Source organism: Lynx canadensis, chromosome D4, assembly GCF_007474595.2.
Source record: "Lynx canadensis isolate LIC74 chromosome D4, mLynCan4.pri.v2, whole genome shotgun sequence".
NCBI lineage: Eukaryota > Metazoa > Chordata > Mammalia > Carnivora > Felidae > Lynx > Lynx canadensis.
In genome coordinates this window covers 6,361,466-6,378,947 of record NC_044315.2, presented here as the reverse complement: position 1 = coordinate 6,378,947, position 17,482 = coordinate 6,361,466, and positions in this window count along the sequence as shown.

Below are 17,482 nucleotides of genomic sequence, written 5' to 3'. Positions count from 1 at the left end.
ATTTTGAGCTGTTGGGATGGGAATGAATGTCTTTTGCATGTGAGAAGGTCATGAATTTTGATGGGTTAGAGGATAGAATGTTATAGACTGAATTGTGTACCCCAAATTAATATGTAGAAAACCAAAACCCAAACCCCAATACCTTAGAATATATTGTGTTTGGAGATAGAGTCTTTCAAGAAATAGTTATGGTTAAATGTCATGTAGGTAAGGCGCTAATCAAATGTGACTGGCTTCCTTATAAGAAGAGGAAGAGATACCTGGAATGTAAGCACACAGAAATAAGGACATGGAAGGACGTATTGAGAAGGCAGCTGGCTGCTATCTAAGGAGAGAGGCCTTCAGGAGATACCAATCCTTCCAGCACCTTGATCTTATACTTCCAGCTTCCAAAACTATGAGGAAATACATTTCTTTCCTTCAAACCACCAAGTCTCTGGTATTTTGTTATTACAATCCTAGAAAATTAACACAGGCAGGTAGCAGTGCTTGTGTGATACACTTCTGACCAATGCAGTATAAGAACATATGTGAAGGTTTCTGACAAAGCCTTTGCTTTTCTGATCCAGGCACTAAGCCTTCTCGTGTCCCCTTCTTTCCCTATTTATAATGTACGCTGATACTGGGAGATGCAGCAGTCATCTTGGAAGCATGAGGTGGGAGCATAGGAAGAAGGCCTATATGCTAAGCTTACAGCTTACTGGAAAAGTGAGAGAAGCCTGCTGGCATCAGTGGCATGCTAGATGTTTACTCCTAGGCTTCTTTAAGCCACTGTTGCATTATATTCTGTTATTTACAGAGAATACAGTCCTAACTGACACAAATGTATAACTGGTATAATTTTCTTATGTGAAATAAGCTGACATTTATCAGTTTCTCATGAGAGTATTAGGCATGCTTTGTAAGCACTTGAAGTAGGTATTTAAAGAGTGAATCTCCTGGTCTTTCATATTTCAGTCAGTGTCTTTCCAACTACTTTATATCTTCCATGAATTCCTACCCTTTTATCTGATTGTCCACAGGAAACAACCCAAACTTACTCCCTCTGATTCTTAGGGCTTTGAGGAATTTTTAAAATTGATTTTTACATTTTGAAATCATAGAAATCCACATATGTGAATGTAAGAAATCATGCAGCAAGGGGCGCCTGGGTGGCTCAGTCGTTCAACTCAGGTCATGATCTCATGGCTTGTGGGTTTGAGCCCTGCGTCGGGCTCTGTGCTGATATCTCAGAGCCTGGATCCTGCTGTGAATTCTGTGTCTCCCTCTCTCTCTGCCCTTCCCCCGCTCACGTGCTTTCTCTCTCTCTCTCAAAATAAACGTAATAAAAAAAATTTTTTTAAGGTCATGCAGCAAGATCATGTTTATGCTCTACCCAGTTTTTCTTGATGGTAACATCTTGTGAAATTATAGTATAACACCACAACTAGGATATTGACATTGCTATAGTCTAGTTATAAAACGATTCTAAAGATTAGTTGGCCAACTAATCTTTGACAAAGCAGGAAAGAACATCCAATGGAAAAACGGCAGTCTCTTTAACAAATGGTGCTGGGAGAACTGGACAGCAACATGCAGAAGGTTGAAATAGACCACTTTCTCACACCATTCACAAAAATAAACTCAAAATGGATAAAGGACCTGAATGCGAGACAGGAAACCATCAAAACCCTAGAGGAGAAAGCAGGAAAAGACCTCTCTGACCTCAGTCGTAGCAATTTCTTACTTGACACATCCCCAAAGGCAAGGGAATTAAAAGCAGAAATGAACTACTGGGACCTCATGAAGATAAAAAGCTTCTGCACAGCAAAGGAAACAACCAACAAAACTAAAAGGCAACCAACGGAATGGGAAAAGATATTTGCAAATGACATATCGGACAAAAGGCTAGTATCCAAAATCTATAAAGAGCTCACCAAACTCCACACCCAAAAAACAAATAATCCAGTGAAGAAATGGACAGAAAACATGAATAGACACTTCCCTAAAGAAGACATCCGGATGGCCAACAGGCACATGAAAAGATGCTCGACGTCGCTCGTCATCAGGGAAATAAAAATCAAAACCACATTCAGATATCACCTCATGCCAGTCAGAGTGGCCAAAATGAACAAATCAGGAGACTATAGATGCTGGAGAGGATGTGGAGAAACAGGAACCCTCTTGCACTGTTGGTGGGAATGCAAATTGGTGCAGCCACTCTGGAAAAACAGTGTGGAGGTTCCTCAAAAAATTAAAAATAGACCTACCCTATGACCCACAGTAGCCCTGCTAGGAATTTACCCAAGGGATACAGGAGTATTGATGCATAGGGGCACTTGTACCCCAATGTTTAGAGCAGCACTCTCAACAATAGCCAAATTATGGAAAGAGCCCAAATGTCCATCAACTGATGAATGGATTAAGAAATTGTGGTTTATATACACAATGGAGTACTATGTGGCAATGAGAAAGAATGAAATATGGCCTTTTGTAGCAACGTGGATGGAACTGGAGAGTGTGATGCTAAGTGAAATAAGCCATACAGAGAAAGACAGATACCATATGTTTTCACTCTTATGTGGATCCTGAGAAACTTAACAGAAACCCATGGGGGAGGGGAAGGAAAAAAAAAAAGAGGTTAAAGTGGGAGAGAGCCAAAGCATAAGAGACTCTTAAAAACTGAGAACAGGGGCGCCTGGGTGGCGCAGTCGGTTAAGCGTCCGACTTCAGCCAGGTCACGATCTCGCGGTCCGGGAGTTTGAGCCCCGCGTCGGGCTCTGGGCTGATGGCTCAGAGCCTGGAGCCTGTTTCCGATTCTCTGTCTCCCTCTCTCTCTGCCCCTCCCCCGTTCATGCTCTGTCTCTCTCTGTCCCAAAAATAAATAAACAAAAAAAAAAAAAAAAAAAAAAAACTGAGAACAAACTGAGGGTTGATGGGGGGGTGGGGTGGGAAGGTGGGGAGGGTGGGTGATGGGTATTGAGGAGGGCACCTTTTGGGATGAGCACTGGGTGTTGTATGGAAACCAATTTGACAATAAATTTCATATATTGAACAAAAAAAATAAAATAAAATGATTCCAATACTACAAAGATCTTCATAGTCATACCAAATTATCTCCCAGGCTTCTCCCCACCCCCCTACCCCCGGCCTTAACCTTCAGTAGATATGTCTTTGTATAATTGTGTCATTTTAAGAATCTTTATAAAGGAATAATGTAATATGTAACCTTTAGGTCTGGCTGTTTTCACTTAGCTTAGTTCTGTGGAGATTCACCCAGGTTTTTGCATGGATCACTACTTGGTTGCTTTTTATTGCTGATTATTATTCTATGACACAATGTACCAAAGTTTGTTTAAACACTTACTGGATTTATAATCTTTAGCTGTTTATTAGGAAAAAAAGTAACTTTCCAATGAAGTCCATCTTCTATAACCTGGATTCTCTTTCTCAGTAGCATGACTTATGTTTGAGTTCAGCCACTGGTCTATAGTCCTTCTCCCACCTTAGGCCCTAAAACCCTGCCCAGTGATTCCCCAGTGTTACAGCACATTAGATTCACCTGGAGAACTTTCAATAAAAATCCCATGCCTGTGTTGCTTGTCAAAACAATTAAATCAGTATGTCCCAGTGTCAAAGCTAGGCTTCTTCTTTTTTTTTTTTTTTTAAGGATTTCCTCTTATCTCCAGTTTGCTGTAGAATTGAGGAATCACCACCTAGTGACTGCCCAAGACCCTGATGCAATATCTTAATAGTAATCCAGTTACTTTTAAGTTGCCTATATATTCCTCAAGTAATGGCAAAAGTTATAAATACACCAACCATTAGCAAGAATTAGTGGAATATCAGAAGGACTAAAGAGCATCTTCTTAAAACTGCTCTTTCCATCATTTGTAAATGCCCAGTAATTCTAAAGATTTTGCAGATACTTCTCACAAGGTATAAGGAAGAGGCACAGATAAGTGTATTGACTTTTCTTATCTATATATACATATGGAGAAGGAAAATATGATCAAATATATATGAAGTTGAATTCTTGGGTTTTGCTATACTGCTCAGTAGTCTTTGAATGGACTTGACATGTTGATGTGTAGTTCACCTCCCTTGCTTTGATTAGTATTCAGTAACTATCCATATTGTCTTCTTTTTCAAATACTTGTATACAAATCTGTTACATAATTCAAGTGGGCTCACTTGAAAGCTCTGAGACTCTGGGGAACTGAGAATTTCAGAAATATCTTCTGTGTTTGATGCTTTGATGCTAAGACCCCATGTTTCAAGGCACAGCTTGATGGCAGAGTCCTATTAAAATAATGTTTAAGTATGATATTCCCACCCAGTGGCAGAAGTTTAATTTATGTTCATGTGATAAAAATGAAGAAGTTAAATATTTCTCACACAACACAGAGAGTGCTTATAAATTCATACATGTTACATGAAGAAAGAGTCTTTCAAGACAACTTATTTTATCACTTAAAAATGCATGCTAGAATCTCTTTGAAGCATGAAAGAATCCTAGTTTAAAAAACAACTGAGGTGTGATGTCACCAAATGGCGATGTAGATTGTTCCTGACTTCACTCCCTCTCCTAAGAATAGCAACTGACACCTACCATGGACAAGACAGGCTGAAAGAACATGGACTAGGACCATTAACAGGGGAATGAGGCTGAAACAACCCCCTGTACCACAGAGACCAAGACTACATAGAAGAGTAAGAGAAATAGCTATACCTGATGGCATTGCCCTTCCCTCAGGCTCACAGGGCACCTTGCTGAGAAGTCTCCTCTGAGCCTACAGTTCCTCCAGTGGGTCAGGAGAGTCCACGGGGGATATCCAGCTTCACCAGCATTGTGGGTCACTTCATGGGAGTTCCTGCACTGGTTGCACTCCAAGAGTATCCTGGGGAATCTGCAGTACTCAACTAGGGTGAATCTGTGTTGGAACCATGGGGAGGGGCTGCAAGCAGTTAGTACTTGGATCTTGGTGGACCAAGTTCTTATCTGTGAGCTCAAGTAGTGGGCCTAACCAGTGATTTTGCTAATATGCAGAGCCAAGTCAGTAGTATACTCTGACCAAGGAACTCGGTGGAGTGCAGGTCTGCTTGATTCAGGTCCTCAAACAAGGAGTTTTGTGAACCTTGGATCCTAGTCTGCTCACTCCCAGGCAGAAGAGCTGAATCATAGCCCCATCTAGTGTAGAGTATGGCTTCCAGCCCCATTTGACAGGAAGGGCTGACGAAAACACTTAGAAGCTTCTCAGTAATCTAGCATTGCTTAAACTGAGAGATGGGTGGGCAGAGTTGATTGCCCCCAGAGCAAAGTCAGTGCTTCTGTTTGGACAAGGAACTTGAGTCAAGAATACAAAGAACCTTGGTGGCCTTGGAGCTGCTTCTCCTGTTATGCCTAGGGAGGGAAACTATTTAATAGCCCCATTTATTGTTGAATACAAGCCTTCAGCTTGCCCAACCAGAGAACCTTACCAGAGCACACAGGAAGCTGCATAGCCCAGCCATCAGCCATGCTTACAGTGGCACTTGAACAGAGAACACAGCTTGTGGGTTTCCCTTCTGCAGAGCAAAATTGGTGGCCTCACATGACCAGGATATTCCGTTTATACTCTTTCCTGGTTCAGGTCCCACAACAATGATCCATGCAGGCTCTGAGTTCTGTATTGCAGCCCCATCAGGGCAGGGGAGATAAGTCATAGCCCCATCTACTTTTGAGTTGAGTATCCAGTCCCAAGCATCTACGAAGCCTGACCAGAGAATTGAGGCAACTCTGGAGCTTATCCTATAGCCTCACTTGGGCAGGGAACCAAGCCAGTGGTCCTATTCAGTTATTCTCAGTCAGTGGCACATACCTCTCCACACCTGCCCTCAAGAGCTTGAACAGTTGCCTCACCCAAAAATAAGCCCTAATAGGAGATACCACCTGCCCCTGAATGTTACCTAAAGACATATCCAGAAATCCACATTGAACTGACTGGTGAAGAAATGTCTGCCAAAGCAAACCTGCAAAGTTTGGGTATGAGGAGAATGCTTACTCAAATAAGCAGATACCAATGTCAAGAATCAAGGATTATTTAAAAATCAGTAAACATTGCATCAAAGGAAACTAATAAATCTCTAATAATTTATCCTAAAGAAATGGAGGTTTATGAGAATTCAGAAAAGGAATTCTGAAAAAGTCTCTTAAACTTAGCCAACTTCTTGAACACAGACAACTAAACAAAATAAGGAAAATAATGCATGAAAAAACAAATTCAACAAAAATAATAGAAACCATAAAAAGGAAAGAAAGCAGAAATTCTAGAGCTGAAAAATACCATAACCAGACTGAAGAATTCAATAAGGACCTTCAAAACTAGTCTCAATTGTGTAGAAAAAAAGAATCATTGGCCTGGAAGATATAACATTTGAAGTTACCCAGTTGGAGGAGCAAAAAAGAAAAAAGAATAAAAAAGAGTGAAGAAAGCCTGTGGGACTTCTGAGACACAATGAAAAGAAACAATATTCTAAAAGGAGAAGAGAAAGGAGAAAGGGAGAGAAAGTATATTTAAAGCAATAATGGCTGAAAACTTCCCAAACTTGGGGAAGACATCCAGATCCGAGGGCTCCAGAGGACCCCAAAGAGAGTGAATACCAAGAAACATTGTAATTAAACTTTCAAAAGTCAAAGACAAAGAATTATAAAAGCAGCAACAGAAAAAGAAGTTACATGCAAGGGAGTAGTCCATCAGACTACTGGCAGACACTACTGGCAGATTTCTCAACAGAAACTTTTCAGGCCACAAGAGAATGGGATGACAATATTCAAATTATTGAAAGGAAAAAAAAACCTGCCAACCAAGAACACTATACCCAGTGAAGCTGTCCTTCAGAAATGAAGGAAAGATAGATTTTCCCAAATAAATAAAGGTGAGATGATTTATCACCACTAGAACTGCCTTATAAGAAATTCTAAATTCTAAAAGAATTCTTTGAATAGAACTAAAATAATGCTAATTAAAATTGTAACATAAGGCATTATAAAACTCACTGGTAATGGTAAATGTGTAGTCAAAGTTAGATTCTGTAATATGGTAATGATGGTGTGTAATTCACTTAAAATTCTAGTTCATATGTTACAAAACAAGTGTAGTATAAATAACCATAAATAAACAATCTATTATTAGTTACACAATATAAAAATATGTAAATTATAACATTAATAACTGAAAATGTGAGGAAGAGAAGTAAAAGTGTAAAGCTTAAGAATTCTATTGTGGTTTAGTTTGTTCTTAGTTTAAATTAGGGTGTTATAATAACCTTAAGATATTTTATGTAAGCCTCACGGTAACTACAAGGGAAGAGCCTGTGGTAATTACATAAAAGAACATGATAAAGAAGTCAGAGCATATTGATACAAGACATCAAAATGCAAAGACGACAGGTTAAGCAACAAGGAATGATGAATCCAGAATACAACCAGAAAACAGTTAATAAAATGACAATAGTATGTCCTTACTTATCAGTATTTGCTTTAAATGTAACATGGCTTAAATTCTCCAAAAGACATAAAATTGCTGAATGGATTAAAAAAAAAGTTCCAACAATATGCTACCTACCAGAGACTAACTTTACCCTTAAAGACACATTATACTGAGAGTGAAGGGATGGAAAGAGATATTTTAAGCAAATGATAACTATAAAAAAAAAGCAAGGGTAGCTATATTTGTGTCAGAAAAAAAAGACTTTAATCTAAAAGTGGTAAAAAAGACAAAGAAAATCATTATATAATGCTAAAGGGGTCAAAATTTCAAGAAGATATAACAATTGTAAATATTTATGCACTAACATTGGAGTACCTAAATACATGAAGCAAAAACTAAGAGAACTAAAAGGAGAAATAAACAGAAATACAATAATAGTTGGGGACTTAGTACCCTACTATCAATGATGGATAGACCATCCAAAGAATTGAATAGCAATATAAGCCAAATGGACCTAATAGACCTACACAGAAAATTCTATCTGACAACAGTGGAATATACATTCTTCTCCAGCATATATAGAACATTTTCTAGGATTAACCATATGTTAGCCCATAAAACAAATCTTAGTAAATTCAAGAAGACTGAAATCATACCAAATATTTTTTCTGACTACAATGGTATGAAACTAAAAATCAATAAAAATAAAACTAGAAAATTCACTAATACATGGAAATTAAACAATACCCTTCTGAACAATGAATGAATCAAAGAAAATTGAAGGGGAAATAAATATTACAGGCATACTTTAGAGATCTTGCTGGTTTAGTTCCAGACCAAAGTCTTGCCTTTAAAGAAAATCCATTGGAACTTCCAAATGCCTGACAGCATCAAACTTACTTTCATCTATAATTGGCTGAAGGACACATTGCCCTTGATTCTGGTTCCCTTTATTGTCTCACTTAGTCACCCTGATACCTTTCTTTTTTCTAGCCTCTCTAAGATAGAACATGAATCAAACACATGAATCAAATAGACATTGTCAAGAGAAATTTTAAAATATGTTGAATTTAATGAAAATGAAAACACAACTTGTAGGATGTAGTAAAAGCAGCACTTACAGAAAAATTTATAACATTGAATGCATGTATTAGAAGGAAAAGATATCTGGGGCGCCTGGGTGGCTCAGTTGGTTGGGCATCTCACTTCAGCTCAGGTCATGATCTTACCATTTGTGAGTTCAGGCCCCACATCGGGCTCTGTGCTGACAGCTCAGAGCCTGGAGCCTGCTTCGGATTCTGTGTCTCCCTCTCTCTCTGCCCCTCCCCTGCTCACACACTGTCTGTCTCTCTCAAAAATAAACATTAAAGAAAATATTAAAAGAAGAAACTATTAAAAAAAAAAAAAGAAGGAAGAGATATCCAAAATGAGTCATCTAACCTTCTACCTTAGGAGACTAGAAAAAGAATAGCACGTTAAACACAAAGCAAGTAGAGACAATTAGGCTAGAAATCAATGAACGTGAAAACAGGAAGTCAATAGAGAAAATCAATGATATCAAAATCTGGTTTTTAAAAGATCAATGAAATGATAAACCTCTGGCTAGATTAAGAGAAAAAGAGGGTAGACACAATACAAGTATCAAAAACGAAAGAGAGTCCATCATTACAGATATTATGGACATTAAAGAGATACTAAAGAAATGCTGTGAACAACTCTTTGCCCACGAATTTGATATAATAGATTAAATGGACCAGCTCCTTGATAGATACAATCTTCCAAAGCTCATGTAAGATTAAACGGATGATCTGGGGAAGATTGTGGCATAGGAGGACCCTAAGCTCATCCCATTTCATATTTACAACTAGATATCATCCCCATCCAAGTAAATAAGCCAGATAGCAGTCCAAAGCCTGGCAGAACAAATCTACAATGATAGAAACTAAGGAAAAAATACAACATATCAATGAAATCAGGAGCTGTTTCTTTGAAAAAATCAATAAAATTGATAAACCTCTAGCTAGGCTTACCAAGAAAAATTACAAAGGACTCAAATAAATAAAATCACAAACGAGAGAGGAGAAATAACAACATCTCGGAAATATAGTTATAAGAGAATATTATGAAAATCTGTATGCCAGCAAACTGGACAACCTAGAAGAAATGGATAAATTGTTAGAAACATGTAAACTGTCAAAACTGAAACAGGAAGAAATAGAAAATTTGAACAGACCAATAACGGGCAAAAAAATGGAATCACTAATCAAAAACTCCCAACAAACAAAAGTCCAGGGCCAGATGGCTTCACAGGTGAATTCTGCCAAACATTTAAGGAAGAATTAATGCCTATTGTTCTCAAACTATTTCAAAAAATAGAAATGGAATGAAACTTCCAAATTCATTCCATGAGGCTAACATTACCATGATACCAAAACCAGATAAAGACTCCGCTAAAAAAGAGAATTATAGGCCAATATCTCTGATGAATATAGATGCAAAAATCCTTAACAAAATACTAGCAAACCAAATTTAACAATACATTAAAAAAAACCATTAATCATGATCAAGTGGGATTTATTCCTTGGTTGCAAGGGTGGTTCAATCTTCACAAAAGAATCAACATGATACATCATGTAAGAGAAAGGATAAAAACTGTCTGATCATTTCAATAGATACAGAGAAGCATCTGACAGAGTACACCGTCCATTCATGATAAAAATCCTCAACAAAGTAGGGTTAGAGGGAATATACCTCATTATAATAAAGGCCATATGTGAAAAACCCACAGCTAACATCATCTTCCATGGGGAAGAACTCAGAACTTTTTCCTTAAGGTCAGGAACAAGACAATGATGTCCACTCTCCCCACTTTTATTCAACATAGTGCTGGAAGTCCTAGCCACAAGCATCAGACAACAAAAAGAAAAGGTGTCCAAATTGGTAATGAAAAAGCAAAACTTTCACTATTTGCAGATGACATGATACTATATATAGAAAACCCAAATACTTCACCAAAAACTGCTAGAACTGATAAATGAATGAATTCAGTAAAGTTGCAGAATACAAAATCAACCTACATAAATCTGTTGCATTTCTATACACCAGTAATGAAGCAACAGAAAGAGAAATTAAAACAACCCCAGTTACCTAGGAGTAAACCTAATCAAAGAGGTGAAAGATCTGTACTCTGAAAACTATAAAACACTGGTGAAAGAAATGGAAGATGACACAAAGAAATGGAAAGACATTCCATGCTCATGGATTGGAAGAACAAATATTGTTAAAATGTCTATACTAACCAAAGCAATCTACACATTTAATGTTAAAATGTTTATACTACCCAAAGCAATCAACACATTTAATGTGATCCCTGTCAAAATACTACCAGTGTTTTTCACAGAGCTAGAGCAAACAATCCTAAAATGTGTATGGAACCACCAAAGACCCTGAATAGCCAAAGCAGTCTTGAAAAAGAAAAGCAAAGTTGTAGGCATCAAACTTTTGAACTTCAAGTTATATTACAAAGCTCTAGTAATCCAAACAGCAGGTACTGGTACAAAAATAGACATATAGATCAGTAGAACAGAATAGAAAACCCAGAAATGAAACCACAACTAAATGGTCAGTTAAAATTTGACAAAACAGGAAAGGATATCCAATGGGAAAAGGACAGTCTCTTCAACAAATGGTGTTGAGAAAACTGGACAGCAACATGCAAAAGAAAGAAACTGGACCACTTTCTTACACACGAAAATAGATTCAAAATGAATTAAAGACCTAAATGTGAGACCTGAAACCATAAAAATCCTAGAAGAGAACACAGGCAGTAACCTCTTTGACATCAACCATAGCAACTTTTTTTCTAGATATATCTTCTGAGGCAAGTGAAGTAAAAGCAAGAATAAACTGTTGGGACTAACATCAGAATAAAAAAACTTCTGCTCAGTGAAGGAAAGAGTCAACAAAACTAAAAGGCAACCTATTGAATGGAGAAGATATCTGCAAATGACTTACATAATAAAGGGTTAGGATCCAAAATCTGTAAAGAATTTATAAAACTCAACATCCAAAAACCAAATAATTCAATTAAGAAATGGGCAGAAGACATGAATGTACATGTATTCCAATGAAGATGTCCAGAAGGCCAACAGACACATGAAAAGATGCTCAAAATCATTCATCATCAGGGAAATGCAGTTTAAAACTACAATGACAAATTACCTCACAGCTATCAGAATGGCTAAAATCAACAACACAGAAAAACAACTGATGTTGGTGAGGATGTGGAGGGAAAGGAACACTCATGCACTGTTGGTGAGAATGCAAGCTTGTACAGCCACTGTGGAAAACAGTATGGAGGTTCCTCGAAGAGTTAAAAATAAAATAACCTATGATGCATCAGTCTCATTACTGGGTATTCACCCAAGGAATACAAAAACACTAATTCAGAAGGATATGTGCACTCCTTAATATACATTCATACATACAGTGGAATATTATTCAGCCATAAAAAAGAATGAAAATTTGCCATTTACAATGACATGGATGGAGCTAGAGAATATATTGCTAAGTGAAATACGTAAGTCATAGAAAGAGAAATACCATATTGTTTCACTCATATGTGCAATTTTAAAAACAAACAACCAACAGGGAAAAAAGAGAGGGAGAGAAATCAAGAAATAGGCTCTTAATTATAGAGAACACAGTGATGGTTACCAGAGGGGAGGGTGGTGGGGGGGATGGGCTAAATAGGTGATGGGGATTAAAGAATGCACTTGTGATGAGCAGCAGGTGATGTATGGCATCGTTGAATCACTATATTGTGTACCTGAAACTAACATAACCTTGTATGTTTAACTGGAATTAAAATAAAAATTAAAAGAAGAAACTGCTGATCTTAATACAAGATGTTAATAATAGAGGAAACTGTTTCTGTGAGTGAGAGGGGTAAATGGGAACTCTGTACTTTTTGCTACATTTTTTTGTAAACGGAAAACTTCTTTAAAAAATAATGTTGAGGCAGAAAGTTAAGATGGTGGAGGAGTAGGAGGACTGGGATTTTCTTTGTACCTCAAACATGGCTGTATTGAGGTCAGATCACTTGGAACACTCAGGAAATCGAACTGCACAGTGACAAAGGATCTCCACAGTTGGAGGGAGACAGCTTGGCAGGATCGAGGCACATGTACGTGAATTTGTCTCTGTGGAGAGACAAAACGGAGAGAGCAGTTGTGAAAGTGCGGCATCAAGTGAGCACAAGAGGAAAACCTCTCTGGACCATGGATTGGGGAACAAGAAATACAGAGAGTGCCAGTTTATTATTCGCAAACAACCTTAGGAGCTGAAACTTGGAGGTTGGGAAGTGCAGGAGTTTCTCTGGAGCAAAGCCGGAGCCTTGGCGCCTGCTCCTGGGGAGGAGGGAGCCAGTCTGAGGTATATAGAGCACAGTAGTGATCACGGGCACATTGGAAGAGAATAGTCCCCTTCCTGGAGTACTTTGGGAAGAGGGTTTATTGCCTCCCCCAGGACAAAAGACACTGCAGGTGCCAGCCAAAGGCCTTTTATCTGCAGGGCAGAGGGGCTCTACTCTAGAACAGGGGAGAGAGCTACACCAAGCTGGGTTTTGAATCCCAACCAAGCGTCTAAAAGGCGTGGGAGAACTGTGGAGCAGGGCAAGCTGACCACCCGGGTTTTGTGTAAGGGCTGCCTAAACAGTGTGGGTTGAGATACCCCATATAGAGTGGTGAGATGCCATTTCCCCCCCAACGCCAACATGGTGGGACTTCAGAGAGCAGCAGACCCCAGCAGAGGCAGGACACACACACACCCAACCCGCCCCTTCGTGCCTGGCAACTGCTTATCAACTGGAGCAAGACTGACTGACCCAACGCAGCTGGCCTCTCCTCCAGAACAGCACAGTCACGGGTCCCAGGCACCAACAGACAGCTGGTTTTTCTTTTTTTTTCCTTTCTTCGCTCTTCTTTTTTTCTTTTGGGATCAGGCTCATAGTTTCTGGTTTCTTTTTAGTGCCTCTCTCTCTCTCTCTCTCTCTCTCTCTCTGTGTATGTGTGTGTGTATATATATATATATGTCAATATTATATGTATTATTATATATTGTATGTAATATATAGTATATGTCATATATACTATTATATATTATTTGATCAATATATATGTTGGTCAATATATAATGTGTGTGTGTATATATATATAAATGTATATATATATACACATATATATATATATAAATTTTTTTGACAAGTAATTTTTGTTCTATTTTTTTTTTCTATCTTTTCTCTTTCTTATTCTTTATTTTCCTTTCTCTTTCTCTGGACTTAGACTTATGGTTTTTTGATTCTCTGGCTCCCCTTTCATTTTTCACTTTTTATGGGATCAAGCTGGCCCCACTGCCTTTCCTTTTTTTTCCCCCAACAAATTGCTTCAACAAATTGAAGCAAACAAATTGAAGTGCATCTGGTTGAGGGTCCAAACACTAAACCACGATGAGCAAGGAGGAACTCTGCAGAGGACTGGTCAGTGGGATAGAGCAGCCAAAATGCAACACAGAGTGCATGAGATGTACCAAAAAAACCACTTCCTGAAGTGCGAGGCCCTGGACAGCGTATGACCCCTTTTTAATATATTAACTTATATATTTAACATATTAATATATATATTAATATATATATTAATATGTGTCACACTCTAAAGTATGGGAGGCATAACAGGTTTTAAAACACACAAAGACAGAAACCTAGCCAAAATGACAAAATGGAGGAATTCTCCACAAAAGAAAGTTCAGGAAAAAATCATAGCCAGAGAATTGTTCAAAACAGATATAAATAATATATCTAAACAAGAATTTAGAATAACATAAAACTAATAGCTGGGCTTGAAAAAAGCATAGAAGACACCAGAGAAGCTCTTGCTGCAAAGATCAAAGACCTAGAACTAGAATTAATATAAAAATGCTGTAACTGAGATGCAAAATAAACTAGATACAGTGACAATGAGGATGGAAGAAGCATAGGAGAGAATAGGTGAAATAGAAGATAAAATTATGGAAAACAATGAAGCTGAAAAATAGAGGAAAAGGAATTTACTAGATCATGAAGGGAGAATTAGAGAACTAAGTGATTCCTTGAAACAAAAAAAATACCCATATCATAGGAGTCCCAGAAGAAGAAGAGTGAAAGGGAAAGAAGGTTTATTTGAACAAATTATAGCTGAGAGCTTCCCTAATCTGGGGAAGGAAGTAGGTATCCAAGTCCAAGAGGCACAGAGAACTCCCTTTAAAATCAACAAAGACAGGTCAACACCACAACTGAAACTGAGAAAATACAAAGATAAAGAGAGAATTCTGAAAGCAGGTATGGACAAAAGGTCCTTAGCCTACAATGGTAGATACATAAGGTTAGTAGCAGACCTGTCCACTGAAACTTGGCAGGCCACAAGGGAGTGTCAGGAAATGTTCAATGTGCTGAATAGGAAAAATATGCATCCAAGAATCCTTTATCCAGCAAGACTCTCATTCAGAATAGAAGGAGAGATAAAGACTTTCCCAGACAAACAAAAACTAAAGAAGTTTGTGACCACTCAACCAGCCCTGCAAGAGATCCTAAGGGGGACTCTGTGAGTGGATAGCACTAAAGACTACAAAGGACCGGAGAACATCACAAAGAACATGAAACCTACAGGTAACACAATGGCACTAAATCCATATCTTTGAGTAATCACTCTGAATGTAAATTGACTAAATGCCCCAATCAAAATACATAGGGTATCATAATGGATAAAAACAAAAACAAAAACAAAACCAAGATCCATTTATATGCTGCCTACAAAAGACTCATTTTAGACCTGAAGACACCTGCAGATTGAAAGTGAGAGGACTGAGAAGCATCTATCATGCTAATGGATGTCAAGAGAAAGCCGGAGTAGCCATATTTATATCAGACAAACTAGTCTTTAAAACAAAGACTGTAACAAGAGATAAGGAAGGGCATTATATAATTAAAGGGTCTATCCATGAAGAAGAGCTAACAATTGTAAATGTTTATGCCCCCAATGTGGAAGAACCCAGATATATAAATCAGTTAATCACAAATATAAGGAAAACTTACTGATAATAAGACAGTAATCGTAGGAGACTTTAATACTCCACTTATAACAATGGACAGATCCTCTAAGCAGAAAATCAATAAGGAAACAATGGCTCTGAATGACACATTGTACCACATGGACTTAACAGATATATTCAGAACATTTCACCCTAACGCAGCAGAATACACATTCTTCTCAAGTGCACATGGAACATTCCCTAAAATAGATCACTAAGCCCTTGATAAGTGTGAAAGTATTGAGATCATACCATGCATATTTTCAGATCACAATGCTATGAAACTTGAAATTAACCACAAGAAAAAATTTGGAATGCCCCCCAAATACATGTAGGTTAAAGAACATCCTACTAAAGAATGAATGGGTTAACCAAGAAATTAAAGAAAAATAAAAAAAAATACCTGGAAGCAAATGAAAATGCAAACAGGACAGTCCAAACACTTTGGGATACAGCGTTGGCAGTCCTAAGAAGAAAATACATTGCATTTCAGGCCTGTCTCAAGAAGCAAGAAAGGTCCCAAATACACAATCTAACCTAAAGGAGCTAGAAAAGGAGCAACAAATAAAGCCTAAAGCCAGCAGAAGAAGGGAAATAATAAAGATTAGCGTGGAAAAAAATGATACAGAATCCAAAAAAACAAAACAGATCAATAAATTTAAGAGCTGTTTTTTTGAAAGAATAAAAAAAAAATTGACAAACCCCTACCCAGACTTCTCAAAAGGAAAAGAGAGAGGACCCAAATAGATAAAATCATGAATGAAAAAGGAGAGATCACAACCAACACCATAGAAATACAATTATTAGAGAATACTATGAAAAAACTTTCATGTGAGAAATAAATTAAGCATACAACCATTAGTTTTGCATGAGAGTTTTAGGAGGACTTTGGTAACATGAGAATTAGATATCTTGAAGATGTTAACTGATTATTTGAATGTATATAGTAGCTGGTTCACTATAGACTGTACCACTTACAGTGTGGTCATATCATCAGAGGTAGTGAATGCAGATTCTGAGACCAGGAACCCTGCCTCAAGGGCTTTTATGGAGGTACATATCAGGGATGCAGGCCAGGACAGGGTCTTGGGAGATACCTTCTGTATCTAAGAATGCCTCTTCATGTGTTGGGGCTGTAAATTTCCTGGGTACTGCCATTGTTCTCCTTTGAAGGACTTCCCATTTCAGATAGCATTCTTCCTGGCTTTGTCCAAGATGGCTTATAGCCTCTGAGGTTCTGCAGCTGTTTATGAAGTTTTACAAGGTGGCCTTGGTTAGGACTTAATAAACCTTAAAGGCCTCATTATGGTGAACCATTATGGAGATTTAAAATTTGGGAGAAATTTTTAAATTCTGTTTACAGATATTTGATAGAGATTAACTTGCTATTTAAGTGTACTTTTCTATAAATGCTACCTAAAACTGTATGTGTGTGTAAGTCAAAGGAACTGGCTAAATACTAAGATATTTGTTAACTTACTATTCTAACAAGTTTTCATATCATTTCACACTTATTTTGTTATAGAAATGGCTTGTAAATTCTCAGTGAACAGAAAGCTTGTTCCCTTGTTAAACAGTTCTGCTGTAATATATGACACTCAGTTGTTCACTCTCTTCTATATATCTGTTCATTTTTCTTCTTAAAAAATAATTTACTTTTAATGTCTTAGATGGTAACATTAGAAGAACCCTAGTTTGAAAAATCCAACTAAATTAAATGGATTTAGTATCCAATCTGATTGTTTGCAATTAATAGTTCAAGAAGACACAAACATCTTTTAAAACCTATAAGAAAAGTCCACGTTTTGTGACTCTGTATATCTGATTTGAGTTTAAAATCACTAAAAACATTTTGGTCCTTTTTGTGTACCTGGTGTTAGGCACTGTATAAGTTGAGTTATTTTTTATTT